We start from the raw sequence: 13,871 nt of genomic DNA on the forward strand, positions 1-13,871 counted from the left end.
TACACCATGTGTGGCATTCAGAAAGGCGATCAGAGCGATCGCAGAGCCCGCTTTACAATGAGCTGCAAGGGCCGGGCCCCAAGAAGCGGATGAGAGCGAGTGACCAGCATGCAGAGTGCCAGCATCGTGCCGGAAGCCAACAGGAACTGAGAGCAAGCCATGTCCAACCCTGAACCCAACAGGCACATTGCGTAAGTGGCTCTGTGTCAGATGAACTCACTGACCCTTCCGGGGGGGAGGGGGAGAGGCGCTGCCGAGAAGACAAAGGTACGCAGTGGCTCCAGGGAGGCAGCAAAGCTAGAGCCAGGAGAATATCCAAGGCGGGGTGAGCTTAAAGGGACCCCAAGGCAGGGTGGACACCAGGAAACCCCAAGGCGGGGTAAATGCCGAAGGACTCTGAGGCAGGGTGAGAACCAACAAGCCCCAAAGTTGGGAAAATACCAAGAGACCCCAAGGTGGGGAGTTCAAGGGAAAAGCCCAGAGTGGAGGAACAAAGTGAGATGAGCCCCAGAGGGGGGGATATGAGCAAGAGGTTCCTGAAAACAAGCCCCAGAGTGGAGAGCGAGAGACTGAGGCAAACCACGTTGTGGGACAGAAATAATCCCAGTCTGGCAAAAGGACCAGGCCAAAGAGATTGGAAGTATTCCAGACTAGAAGGGAAAAGTCCTTTTGATAAACCCGAGTTGAGAAAGAAAGAGAGTCAAAACACGCTCAGTGCATGGTTGGGACTGTGCCTCCAGGCGAGGAGCCTATGGTGAAGACACAGCAGGGTGGGGTCAGAAACCAGCCATCATCCCTTTTTTGTGCAATGGCCCAATGTTTTCCTTTGCTGAATGTATGTTGTCCCTTTGTAGTGGTAGGGGCATCACTAAGGGTAGATTAGGGTTCCAGACCGAGGACTTAATTTATGTGAGACATCCTGACGAGCACTGTTTTTATGTATATTCGTTATCGAGCAGGGCATAGAATCCTGGCCTTACGGACAGCTGAGGCCTTGTTTTTGTTAAAGAATAAAAGAAATCATTCCAGACAACATGTCACTGTGTTCAACACCTGATTCTGACCTACCACAGACCACACCTCCAATGTACAGGCGGTTCTGAACATTTCTATGAACCAGGATGGATCAGGCTGGCCCTACATTGGCAATAAATAGGTCAAAAGTTCAAAGTTGTACATAATTAAGGGGTCTCAGATGATGCAGCTTTCGGACAATGACCACAGTGGTTGATCCTTATTTCTGGATTTTTTGTTTTGCTTTGCAAATGTCATCTCAGGGTTAAATGCATTGTGTGTATACTAGTGAATTGCACCTGTTTCTGAGGTTTAGTTGACAGGGACCTGGTGTGTGTACCTCAGAAAAATGGATTCCGGGGAGATTCGAGAAATAATGTGTTCTTGAAGAAGTCAATTATATCAGCATTTTATTCAACTGAAGAACATAATAAGGTTTTTTATATGGTTAACACTGAGCCTGTGGCGTCCAGAAAAATGATGCAAGTCTTGGGTGACATAGTACATTCCCTTCTTTGCGTGCTTCAACAAAGTCACATTGAGAAGCCCAAGGAAGGGGGTTCAGGAAGCTTTGGGGTCAACCACTAGGTAAGTGGTGTGGTCCTCCATCGCCTACCTGGCCAAAGGCTGAGTTTATGTTTATGTTTAGCATTTGTATAGTGCACCAGGTACCCTTAGGCTTAAGGGCGCTTAGAACCGACAACACAAACAATACGAAAACATACAGGAGTGGAAACCAACTCCAAGACAGGTTCATATGCGGAAATCATACACAGGTCTGGTCCGGCCTACGAAAAGAGTGTGGTTTTCAGCCCCTTTTTAAAGATTTCCACGGAGGTGGTAGTTCAGGCACTGTGACCCCCTCAATGGTGTGGGGGAAACCAGAGTGATCTGGTGGACATCAAGAAGTCTCTGAGTCAGGACTGCAAATAGGTCACAGAAGGTTATGAGTATTTGATGCCACAAAATTATCAGCAGAACCACTCACTCACACTCAGAAGTTGGGGTGCAGGCCCAGGAAAAGCAATCGGAATAAGTTGAATGCTGCAGAGAGGTCAGCTCACATATGCAAGGAAGCATCACAGCAAAGTCAGCTGGGTGAACACCAGTTCTGCCTATCAAGAGCCAAGGTGTAAAAGAGAGATTAGAGTGGAGAAGGGGCAGATCTGGAAGGAGGCGGGTCAGGTTAGATGAAAAAGGGGAGCAGAAGGAAAATCAGATGATGAATAACTGAGCGAAACATCCAGATAGTGGGATGAGGCCAAAACAGATTAAGGGGAGAAGGGAGGGAGGAGGAACTAAGCACTCCTTGAGAGGCTGGAGTAGTAAAGTTAAAAGGAAGGCAAAGGCATAAGAAAGGAGGAGGAGTAGGCTCCACCAAAAAGAGAGAGATGAGGCAAAAAACCAGCAGGTGGAGACAAGAATAAACAAGAAAGGAAGTGGGAGACAGAGGGGGTAGAGAAAGAGAGAAAGAGAGGGAGAGAGAGAGAGAAGGGAATAGTTACTTACCTGTAACTCCATTTCTCCAGCATTGGTATCTTTCATGGATTCACATGCTTAGAATATTCCCCGTCGTCAGGCTGGGAATCCCCGGTACATTATATAGACCCTTTCCCGTAGGAAAACTTTTTCGACGCTTATGCGTCCTATCCACCTCGTTTTGTATCGTGCGTGCCCGCGCCGTCAGGACGCCATGATATAAATACAGGACCCGCCCCCGCGCTCCCTCAGATTTCGGCCCCCAAAGTAGTGGGGGAACCAGTTTGCATGGCCAGGGGAGGCAGGCGGGCGCATGTGAATCCATGAAAGATACCAATGCTGGAGAAATGGAGTTACAGGTAAGAAACTATTACCTTCTCCAGCATTGGATCTTTCATGGATTCACATGCTTAGAATAGATTACATAGCAGTACCATCCCAAAGAGAGGAGGCGTGCATGCAAACTCACATACTTTCCTCACTATGCCAGTTCTCTATGGTCGTGTACCCATCGGCAATAGTTAACATAGAGAACGAACAATATTCAATCATAATTGCAACCAGAAGTAACCCCTCAACCGGGGCTTACCTTATTGGAATAGGTGTCGAAGCACCGCCTGTCCCATCCGAGTATCTTCGGCATGTTGTTGTGACAGGCAGTAATGGCGGGTAAAAGTGTGTGTAGCCGCCCAGGTAGCCGCCATGCAGATGTCCCCCAGAGGGACTCCAGACCACAGCGCCGTCGACGATGCCGCCGCTCTAGTGGAATGAGCTCTTGGGCGTCGCAAAAGAGGCTTCCCAGCCTTGGAATGGCAGTACGAAATGGTAGACGATACCCATCTTGACAGTCCTTGCTTTGAAATGGCTTTGCCTTTAGCACCCAGACCATAGGCCACGAACAATTGCCTCGTTTCCCTGAAAGGTTGCGTGCGATGAAGATAAAACTTGAGAGCCCTCTTCACGTCTAATGTGTGTAACGTGCGCTCCGCTCCCGAGCATGGCTCTGGAAAAAATGTAGGTAAGACAATAGAGGAATGTTTATGGAACACTGAAGGCGCCTTCGGTATGAACTGTGGGTTAGTGGCCAGGACCACCTTGTTCTTAAAAAATCTTAAGTATGGTGGGTCTACCATTAGAGCTTGGATTTCCGAAATACGTCGGGCTGACGTGATGGCCACCAGGAAGGCCAATTTCCAGGACAAAAACTTTAGAGACGACAATGACATTGGTTCAAAAGGAGGTTTCATAAGAGACGCTAACACCAGATTGAGGCTCCACACTGGAGGAAATCTCTTCTCGGGAGGGAAGCTCCTGAACAACCCTTTAAGGAAGTGCTTAATCAGGCGGTCGCTGAATAATAGTGCGGAATGTCGTTGACGTGTAAACCTGGAGATGGCGGCCAGGTGTACTTTTATCGACGACACCGATAAGCCCTTTTGAGCTAAGAACAGCAAGTATGGAAGGAGCGGTTACGGCATAATCAACTGCGGATCCAAACCTGGTTGATCCCCACACCACTGACAGAAACTCCTCCATTTGTACGAGTATGAAGTGTTTGTGGAAGGTGCTCTTGCCGCTTGCAGAATACGACGACACTCCTCCGGAATCGTTAGCTGGCCAAATTCGGCGAAGTCAGGAGCCAGGCCGTCAACTTGAGGCTGTCCGGGTCGTGATGCCAGATGATACCCTCCTGTCGAGACAGAAGGTTGGGGATCTTCCTGAACCTCATTGGCTCCGCCGCAGCCAAGTGCAGCAGGTCTGAGAACCACACCTGTCTGGCCCAATACGGGGCTACCAAAATCACCCGACATGGGTACTTGAGGATCCATTGCAACGTCCTCCGGATAAGAGGAAAAGGAGGGAATGCGTACAGGAATTTGTTCGTCCATGGGAAGGAGAACGCATCTCCCAGTGAGCCCTGCTGAGGCCATCTGCTTGCGTACTGCGGGCATTTTCTGTTGTCCTTCGTCGCGAACAGATCGATGGAAGGATGTCCCCACTTCTTGAATGCATGTTGTAGTTGCTGGTCGTTCAGCACCCATTCGTGAACCTCGTTCATTTCCCTGCTGAGGGCATCTGCCTCCACATTTCTCACGCCTGGTAGGTGGAACGCCAAGATTAGCATGTTGTGTTGCAGGGCCCAATGCCAGATTTTCTGTGCCTCCGTCGACAGGGACCTGGAACGTGTTCCTCCTTGTTTCCTTAAGTAAAACATTGTAGTTGTGTTGTCCGTCATGACACGCACCACAGAGTCTCTCAGTTGAGGAAGAAAAGATTTTAGGGCCCATCGCACTGCTCTCAGTTCTAGCAGGTTGATATGCAGGGAGGACTCTTGTAACGACCACCGGCCTTGTACTTGTAATGTCTCCAGATGAGCTCCCCATCCGCTCAGTGATGCATCCGTCACCACCGTCTTCTGGAACTCCGGTTCCAACAGAGGCATTCCTTTCGTTAGATGAGTAGAGACTCTCCACCAGCGGAGTGCTTGTACCAGTTGTTCGTCGATGACCAATCTGTCGGACCAGCGACCTTGGCTCTGCATCCAACGGTCCGCTAGAAATTCCTGGCACGGTCTCATAAACAGTCGGCAGTTGTTTATCAACGGAATGCAGGACGACATGGTCCCTAGCAGGGACATGTATTTGCGCACCGACACCCTGGTACCGCATTTCCATTCCGACGCCTTGCTTTGTAGCTTCTGTATTCTTTCGTTGGATGGTCTTACAAGGCCTGTGTGCGTATGAAACTCCGCTCCTAGAAAGACCAAGGTCCTCGAGGGCTCTACGGAGGACTTGCTGAAGTTTATCGCGGAACCCAGTTCCTGTAAAAGGGACATCGTGGCCCCCAGACTGTTTCGTGTTTGTTCCATGGACGAGCCTCTGACCAGCCAGTCGTCTAAATATGGATAGACATGGTGACCGTCCTTCCTTAAATGGGCCGCTATGGGGGCCAAGCACTTGGTGAACGTCCTGGGGGAGGACATGAGACCGAACGGGAGGACCTTGAACTGAAAATGCTTTTGACCGACGACGAACCTTAAGTATCTCCTGTGTCGTGGACGTATTGGGATATGAAAATATGTGTCCTGAAGATCTAGCGACGACAGATAATCCATGGGTTGCACTGACCTGATAACCTCCTGGAGCTTTAGCATTTTGAATTTTGAGCCCTTTAGCCATTTGTTGAGTACCCTCAGGTCGAGAATGGGCCTCCATTTTCCATTCGGCTTCTTGACGACGAAGAACCGGGAATAAACCCCTTGCCCTTCCTGTGCCACAGGAACCCGTTCTACCGCTCCTTTTTGTAGCATAAGCGCCACCTCTTGTCTTAGAACTCGAAGGTGGGGCTGGGCCGAAAACACTGGCGGAAGACTCGGAGGCTTGTTTTTGAATTGCAGCGCATGACCCATGCGAACCGTGTCCAGAACCCATCGATCTGTGGTGATGCATTTCCATTGGTCGATATGATGAGAGACTCGACCCCCCAGGACGTCCCGAAGGCCGTCATTGGTTGCTGGTTTGCTTATCCTTCGTCGACGAGGGACCCGAGCCTCGTCGTCTGGAGGCTTGATAATCTCTGCCTCTACGTGCAGACTGGGATGCCCGTCTGTAGCCTTGTGAAGAGTATGAGGGCCTGTTAAATCCACGATCCCTAGAGGCTCCAAAGCGGGAGTTTCCGGAGGCGCCCCTGAAGGGGCGAAAAGAGCGAAAACTTCTACCTGTCTGGAGGGCGCCAAGAGACCTAGCGGTATCCGTGTCTTCCTTCATCCCCTTCAAGGCTTCATCAACCTTATCTCCAAACAGATGTTCTCCTTCACATGGCATGTCTAGAACTTTGTACTGGACTTCAGGTCTAAAAGTAGTACATTTGAGCCACGCTTGTCGACGAAGTACTACGCCATGATTGATTTGTTTGAACCCCGACTCTGCTAGGTCCACCGCAATATTAATTGCATGGTTCGAGGCCTCCTCACCATCCCGTACTAGTAACATGGCTGCTTTGCGATGTTCTTCCGGCAGGTGTTCTAGGATAGGGGCTATTTTATGCCACATCTCCCTATCGTAACGCGATACAATCGCCAAGGAGTTGGCTGCTCTCACCGTCGTGGCGCCGACTGAGAGCACCTTTTTCCCGAAGGCGTCCTTCTCCTTGCCTCGCTTTCTGGAGGGGTTGAACATTTTTGCTGTACTCTGGCCTTCCTAGCCGCTGCCGCCGATACCACAGAGTCTGACAGTGGCTGTGATGTTAGACATTTTGGAGTGGACTCTGGAGCTTTAAACTCTTTCTCAATACGCCCCTTAATAGCCGGTTCCGAGAACGGATTACGCATCGTCTTGAGGCCTTCTTGCCATATGTGGTCCAGGATTGGGATGGCAAATACCGATTTCCTCCTTTGACCCATGTGATCAAAAAGAAAGCAATCTTTCTTCTGCTCCTCAGGGATTAAGCCGAACTCGGAACACGCTTTTCCCATCATTGCATGGAAGGCTCCCACATCATCCGGAGGAGATGGTTGTGCCTGACTCCTCGTAGACTCTACCTCTACATCCGAATTCCATGTTGGGTCTCTCGACGGTGACAGGGAGATGTCCGACCCTGAGTCACCTCGTATAGAATCGGACTCCGAGAGCTCACCCTCCTCCTGCACTCGAGGACGATCCTTCGCTACCTGGGAGGCCGAAGGGCTTTTGGTCGTCGTGCGAGCTGCTTGAGCTTGTTCGTCGACGGAAGGTGCAGAAAATATCGACGATGAAGTGCCAGGCTGAGGGATCTGCGTATCCAGACGCTGCAGGAGCTTCTGAAGTGTATTAAGCACATCCAGAGACAAAACCGTCTGGGGGGTCAGCAACGTCGAGGATAGAGGGACCACACCCCCACTCGCACTCGTCGTCGACGTATTGGAAGGCCGTAGGCCCAAGTCCGACGGCTGCATAACCATGTCACCTTCTCCTTCCACCGACGACCCCGGCAAGGCCGTGTCTTGCAGCAGGACCTCAGGGGGGGCCGGTTCACAGACCTCTGGCTGCCAGGCCATAAATTGAGTCCCCATCGACGAAGGAATCCCCATCGCTGCTGCCTGAATAGTAATCGGCATCGTCAGCGATACCGGGGTCGACGAGCCAGTCGCCGGCACCAAGCCTTTTGACTTCGTAGCCGATTTCGTTGCCGACTTCCCTGCTGAAGCATCTCGACTCACGGAAGACCTAGGACGGTCCCCTGAGGAGGATTTTGATGCCGCTTGCCTCTCCGTCTTGGAGGATGAGGAGGAGGAGGACTTTTTGTGTGATGAGGAAGACCCAGCATGCTTTCCCGCATGCTTGTCCGCAGGGCATTTTTCGACAGGCCTCGCCTTCTTCGAGGGAGGTTCCGACTTGCTCCTGGAGGCCGTGGAGCCAACTTCTGATGCCGGATAGGCACCCGCTCCGTCATTAAGCCAGTCGACCAACCTTCTTTTCCGATCTTTAAGGGTTTTTTGGGAGAAACCCTGGCATATCTCACATGTATCCGCCGTGTGGTGCGGGTGGAGACAGTAGATACAATCCATGTGGGCATCACCTTCATAGACTTTTTTGAGTCCACATGTCGCACAAGGACGGAATAAAGCTTTTCCGGACATATTTTCTTCAGAACGGAATTTCGCCGAAGCGAAAACACAACCTAACTTCAATTAGCAGTAACCGCGAGGATCCCACTACTTTGAAAGACGGTTGAAATCTGAGGGAGCGCGGGGGCGGGTCCTGTATTTATATCATGGTGTCCTGACGGCGCGGGCACGCACGATACAAAACGAGGTGGATAGGACGCATAAGCGTCGAAAAAGTTTTCCTACGGGAAAGGGTCTATATAATGTACCGGGGATTCCCAGCCTGACGACGGGGAATATTCTAAGCATGTGAATCCATGAAAGATCCAATGCTGGAGAAAGAGAGAGAGACAGACAGAGAGAGAGAGACAGAGAAAGAGAAAGGTAGGGAGAGAGGCAACATTAGTGAATACCTTTCAGTTGTCTATCGGGCAGTGGGAGAACCTTGTGCATGGTTTGAGCCCAGCTCTGACCTGAGTTAGTTAAGAAGGGGAGTACACCTTGTAAGGCAATTATTCCAGGGCATGACTGAAGAAAACAAAACTTGTTTGTGGGCTCCTGAAAAGCTGGAGCCTTTGGTGGGCTCCTGAGACACCAGAGCCTATGCTGGGCTCCTAGGCATCCAGAAATGCAGAAGCTCTGGGGTTGGGGAAGTTGGGTTCCTGAGAAACTAGGGTCTGTGAAGGACCCTGCAAACAAAACAGACTCTACGTGTCCGGGCTCAGGAGAAGCCAGGGCCTGTGATGGGCTCTTCACCCGTGCCTACTCTTGTTGAGATAGCAACACGCTCTCTCCTCGCCACAGACATTACCACTAGAAGGAGACGGTGGGTCATAAACGGACAAGTTCCTTGAACCAAACCCCATGGTAAGGATTTTTTTTTGTGGAAGTGAAGAACAAAAACTGCATGGCCACGATTTGCTGGAGCTTTGGAACTCCATTCAATGAGAGGGGAAATGAGGGAGTATTGACTCCAGTTCGGAGTGACCCCATAATTCAGGTTTCCACGATAACTCCAATAGTATTTTATGTAGTTTCCCAAACCACCAATTACATGTGTGCAGCATGGTTAGTGCATGCATAGGTACTTTTTTGCATGCAATTACATTTCGACAGTCATTACAGACTGTGCAAGGCTAACATGTTCCTGCAATCCCGACACGTGCCCCCAACGCTGTCCTCCACCTTACAGAGTGTTCTCTTAGTGGGAGTCTGTGTGGAACCCCCTGCAAGTCCATGGATGCTGCTGGGCTGGAAGTCCAGAGATTTAGGTATATCTGACCGAATAAAAATCGGTCGTAAAAAAATAGATCGAAAAAAAATGGACTGCGTGCAACATAAACATCATATTGTATGAAGTTGCATGCGGTCAGCTTTGCGGTATTAAACAAAAAGAAAAATTCATTCCATCCAGACTGGCTGCACCAATGTAGGTCAATCCAGCCAGCCCTGCAGATAAGGTGTGTATCAGGCTCTTTTACTCACTAGAAATAGGCAAATACTCCCCAAAAATAAAAATATGGAGTAAAAATACCCCCAACAAAAAATAGCAAACAGGCATAGGAGTTTGTCATTCTGTTTTCATTCACACAGCTCCTTAGATATGTTTGGAAATGTAGCACACGTAGTGCCACAAGAAGTAACTATTATTATTTTTGCTAATCTGAAGAGGAAAATATATATCTTTTTAATATGCATGAATAACTGGGAGCAAAGAAATATTTATTACAAAACATTTCTGTTTGCAAGTTGTTAAAATATATTTTTACTTGCTTATTAAACATTCCCATCGGCAGTAGGGCATACTTTTTTATTCACAAAAAAATCATTTTACTCCCAACTTGTAAAGATAAGGAGTATGATACTCACACTTCAGAATCTTATCTAGAGCACTGAGTATGGCCATGTGAGAATATCATGATGCTGTCTTCACATGGGATGCCCAGTAAGAAATGCATGCCATAGTAAGAAAATATGTACAGAATGGCTCAACAAATGTAGGACAGGATAGGCACTTAAGAATGATCAACATGCTGGCTTTACCCTCAATGCCCGATACAAAATTTGGGTTGTCACTGTAAGAAAATATGCTCAGACTGGTTCTGAAAATGCAGGTCAGTATGGCCACTTATTAACACTCATTGTTTTGGAATTTACCATTGATGCCCAGTACAATATGCCCTTCTAGGGTAAGAAATGATCTCCAGACTGACACCACCAATGTACGCCATAACGGCCACTTGAAAACACTCATCATGCTAGCTTTACGCTTGATGCCACTGTAAGAAAACATGTCTTGGCTGTTGCTGCACAAATGGCCATCCCACCACATTTCCCTCTGGCAACCAGAGGACTACTCCCAACAGAGCTCGGCATGCACACATTGATACAACAAGAAGAATTCATAGACACAAACATTCACCCACACACACCTATAGCCTTCATACACTCTCATTCACTCGGGCATCCTAAAATATACAGTCACTCATTCCCACGTACACATAAACAACACACACTCCCTCATTCACACAAGCACACAAAGAACATAGTCTCTCTCATTCGCAAGCATACTTAAAGACACAAACCCTTGCATGCACGCCTACCTATATACATAATATTGTTTCTTACTTTCAGCTCTAGCCTGGACTGATAATGCTGGCCATTGTGATGGCCCTCTGGCTCCCACGCAGCGCGCAACAAGAGTAATGAATCGGAGAGAGCTTCCTGGTTCCTGCACATGCGTGGCTGAGCTGGAGCACCTCCATCATGACACCCCTGTGTCTCTGAATGTGATGGGAGGTACAGGAGCACTCCCTACACACAGTTAGCCCTGCAGTTGCCTAGCCTCCATTCCAATGGGTCATGCAAGGCTGTGAAGACCAATGCCCCCGGCCTTGAAAGGCCAATTGGGCATGTGCCCTGGGGAACTACTGAAAACCACGTATCCTTTTGGCAGTTAAATCCAGCCCAGGAGCTCTCTATCAGCTCACGGAGAGCTACAGCTTTTATAGGGCTTGCTTGGCTCATCCATAATGGGTGGTGGTTTGGTGCTACCTCACTCCTTATGGACGGGCTGCGCCATTGCAACCTCCATTTCTTGATTTTACAAGTCTCTCTCAGAAAGAACACGACCCTCATCTATACAGCAGCCGCCCGTGCAACATTGTTTGCGCACATATTTGGAAAACCATCTGCCACCTTTAAGTGAGACAACGCCCAGTGACTAGGGCAGTACTGACTGCAGGCCTGCTTGAAGAGGTGTTTCCTTTTAGAAAGACGGATACACAGATGCTTAATGAGAGTCCCTGGATGAATCCATATCAAAGCTCTGTTACACCACAAACGGAAAGAAACCTCTCAACAAATGAGACAACCACCCATAAGTGGATTGCCCTCCACGAGCCAAACCATCTCTTGTCTCTGCTGTCATCATTACCCTGAGGCTCCCTCCATATGCAAATGTGTTCAAATGTATCAGCATTGCTGGAGCCAAGGGCTTCTTAATTACAGAAGGGGGTCCTTCTTATGGCTCTGTCGCTATCCCAGCAGACGTCTTGCAATTTCCAATGGTTTTGGCTAACAGGAGTTGAGGAAATCATAGGTTTAGTCCCAGGACACGCCTTCTGGGGTTGTCTGCAGTCCAGCAAATATTTGAAGTGTGCCCTTTATTATGCCTTTAACGGGTGCAGGGTAGAAAGTGGTAAGCAACCCAGAACCTAGATCAGCCATACAAAGTATGCAGCAAGACAGTTCTATTGCTCTGCCCTATGAACCCCTCCCATGCCCTTTCTTTCCACTGTGGGCCACCAAGCTCCTCCCCAACACCTTTGAGGCGTGTCCTATTTAACTTCTCCAGCAGGATCCTCTCCCAGCCCTTGCCCCCGCCGCTACCAGGTGCAGAAATGCGTTCCCACTTGTTCACCTTGAACGTAAGCCTCAGTTCTGGGAGGTAGCAGGTGCACGGTATGACTGCCTGTTAGGTTGCATGGCATTGCATGTGGGCGTGGCTAGGGGTGTGCGGAATCTGGCGCATAGCGTGCAAAGTCAGCCTGAGGATGCTCTGAGCCTGGAGGTGAATTTGTAACCGGGAGTGCACTAAACATGGGTGGGAAATGCAGGTCCCTTCAGACTCCAAATCCTGGGAAATGCACACACTGAACCCCACAGTGACCAGCTGTTCCCTGCACACAGAGCCAAAGTTCCAAGCTCAGGAATGCATTGCTCCAGTTTGTCTTTGTTTTGCATTTAGGAACATTAAAGTGCCATTAACCTTAGATGGCTGAAGACCCAGCAATCAGTGGCGGCATTGGTAGCTCCTATTAATATCTCTCTGTTGGGGAGCTCATTTTCAAAACAGAGATTTGGGGGTAGATCTCTTTCCTCTGCAGGTGCTTCCCTCTGGAAAAGCCTCCCCGCGCTTTTCCGTCTTGAGCCTGATCACTTTTAAGTTCCGGAAACTCCTCAAGACCGTCCTATTGTCTTCCTCCTCTCTCCCTCTCCCTTGTCACCCCTCTCTCTACTCTTGCCTGCTGCCCTCTCCCTAACTTAGCTTTGTTTGCTGGCTGGTCGCCTGTTGCACCTCCAGAAAAGCACGGCCCTCAGGCTGAGAAGAGAGGGAGATGAGGGTCGCTGGGGGTTCCCAGAACATGGCTGGCGGTAGTCAGAGAATGAAAAACAGAGGATGGTTTGCAAAATGTGGTGCCCATTCCACTTAGGCCACAGTCGGGGGTCAGCGGGGCATAGTCAGGGCTCACCTGGGCATAGTCGGAGGTCAGTGGATCATAGGAGGGGGTCTGCTGGGCATAGTCAGGGGTCAGCAGAGCATACTCAGGGGTCAGCTGGGCATAGTCAGAGGTCAGTGGGTCATACTCAAGGGTCAGCTGGGCATAGTTGGGGGTCAGCTGGGCATAGTCAGAGGTCAGCTGGGCATAGTCGGGGGTCAGTTGGGCATAGTCGGGGGTCAGCGGGGCATAGTCAGGGGTCAGCTGGGTATAGTTGTGGTCAGTGGGTCATAGTCGGCAGTCAGTTGGGCATAGTCAGTTGGGCATAGTCGGCGGTCAGCGGGGCATAGTCGGGGGATCAGCTGGGCATAGTCGGAGGTCAGCACGGCATAGTCAGGGGTCAGTGGGGCATAGTCGGGGGTCAGTGGGGCATAGTCGGGGATCAGCTGGGCATAGTCAGAGGTCAGCTGGGCATAGTCAGGGGTCAGCGGGGCATAGTCGTGGGTCAGCAGGGCATAGTCAGGGGTCAGCTGGGTATAGTCGTGGTCAGTGTGGCATAGTGGGGGTCAGCAGAGCATAGTCGGGGGTCAGCAGGGCATAGTCAGGGGTCAGCAGGGCATAGTCAGGGGTCAGCGGGGCATAGTCAGGGGTCAGCTGGGTATAGTCGTGGTCAGTGGGGCATAGTCGGGGTCAGCGGGGCATAGTCAGGGGTCAGCAGGGCATAGTCAGGGGTCAGCAGGGCATAGTCAGGGGTCAGCGGGCCATGTTGGGTGTTGGGCCGGAGGTATGCAGAGTGGAACGGGACATGACTGAAGGGCAGCAGAGTGTCAGTGATGGTGCAGTGGAGCATGTCTGGGTAAGAGTATCTATGCCTCAGGGTGAAGCCGTGCACAGAGTGGCTGAGGGTGTGCATGAGAGGGCAGAGGGTGGTTGATGGAGTGAACATCATGTGTGACTATAGCAGAGGATGTTCCTTATGCAAGTAAGGGCGTGCGCGGTTGCTGTGTGTCAGAGTCAGCATGGCGTTCTTCGATCACCAAATGATAGCAGACTCAGGCCCCCTTTCCCAATAC

The 13,871-nt window shown here is 50.2% G+C and overlaps 1 protein-coding gene across 1 annotated transcript in view; it reads right to left on the reverse strand.

The window, feature by feature from the left end:
• ZNF469 (zinc finger protein 469) overlaps nt 1–13,871 on the reverse strand; it is a 369,159-nt gene that overhangs the window by 15,650 nt on the left and 339,638 nt on the right. The gene's annotated exons all lie outside the window — the stretch shown is intronic.

This window comes from Ambystoma mexicanum, chromosome 1q (genome assembly GCF_040938575.1).
Source record: "Ambystoma mexicanum isolate Mex_15411 chromosome 1q, UKY_AmexF1_1, whole genome shotgun sequence".
Classification (NCBI taxonomy): Eukaryota; Metazoa; Chordata; class Amphibia; order Caudata; family Ambystomatidae; genus Ambystoma; species Ambystoma mexicanum.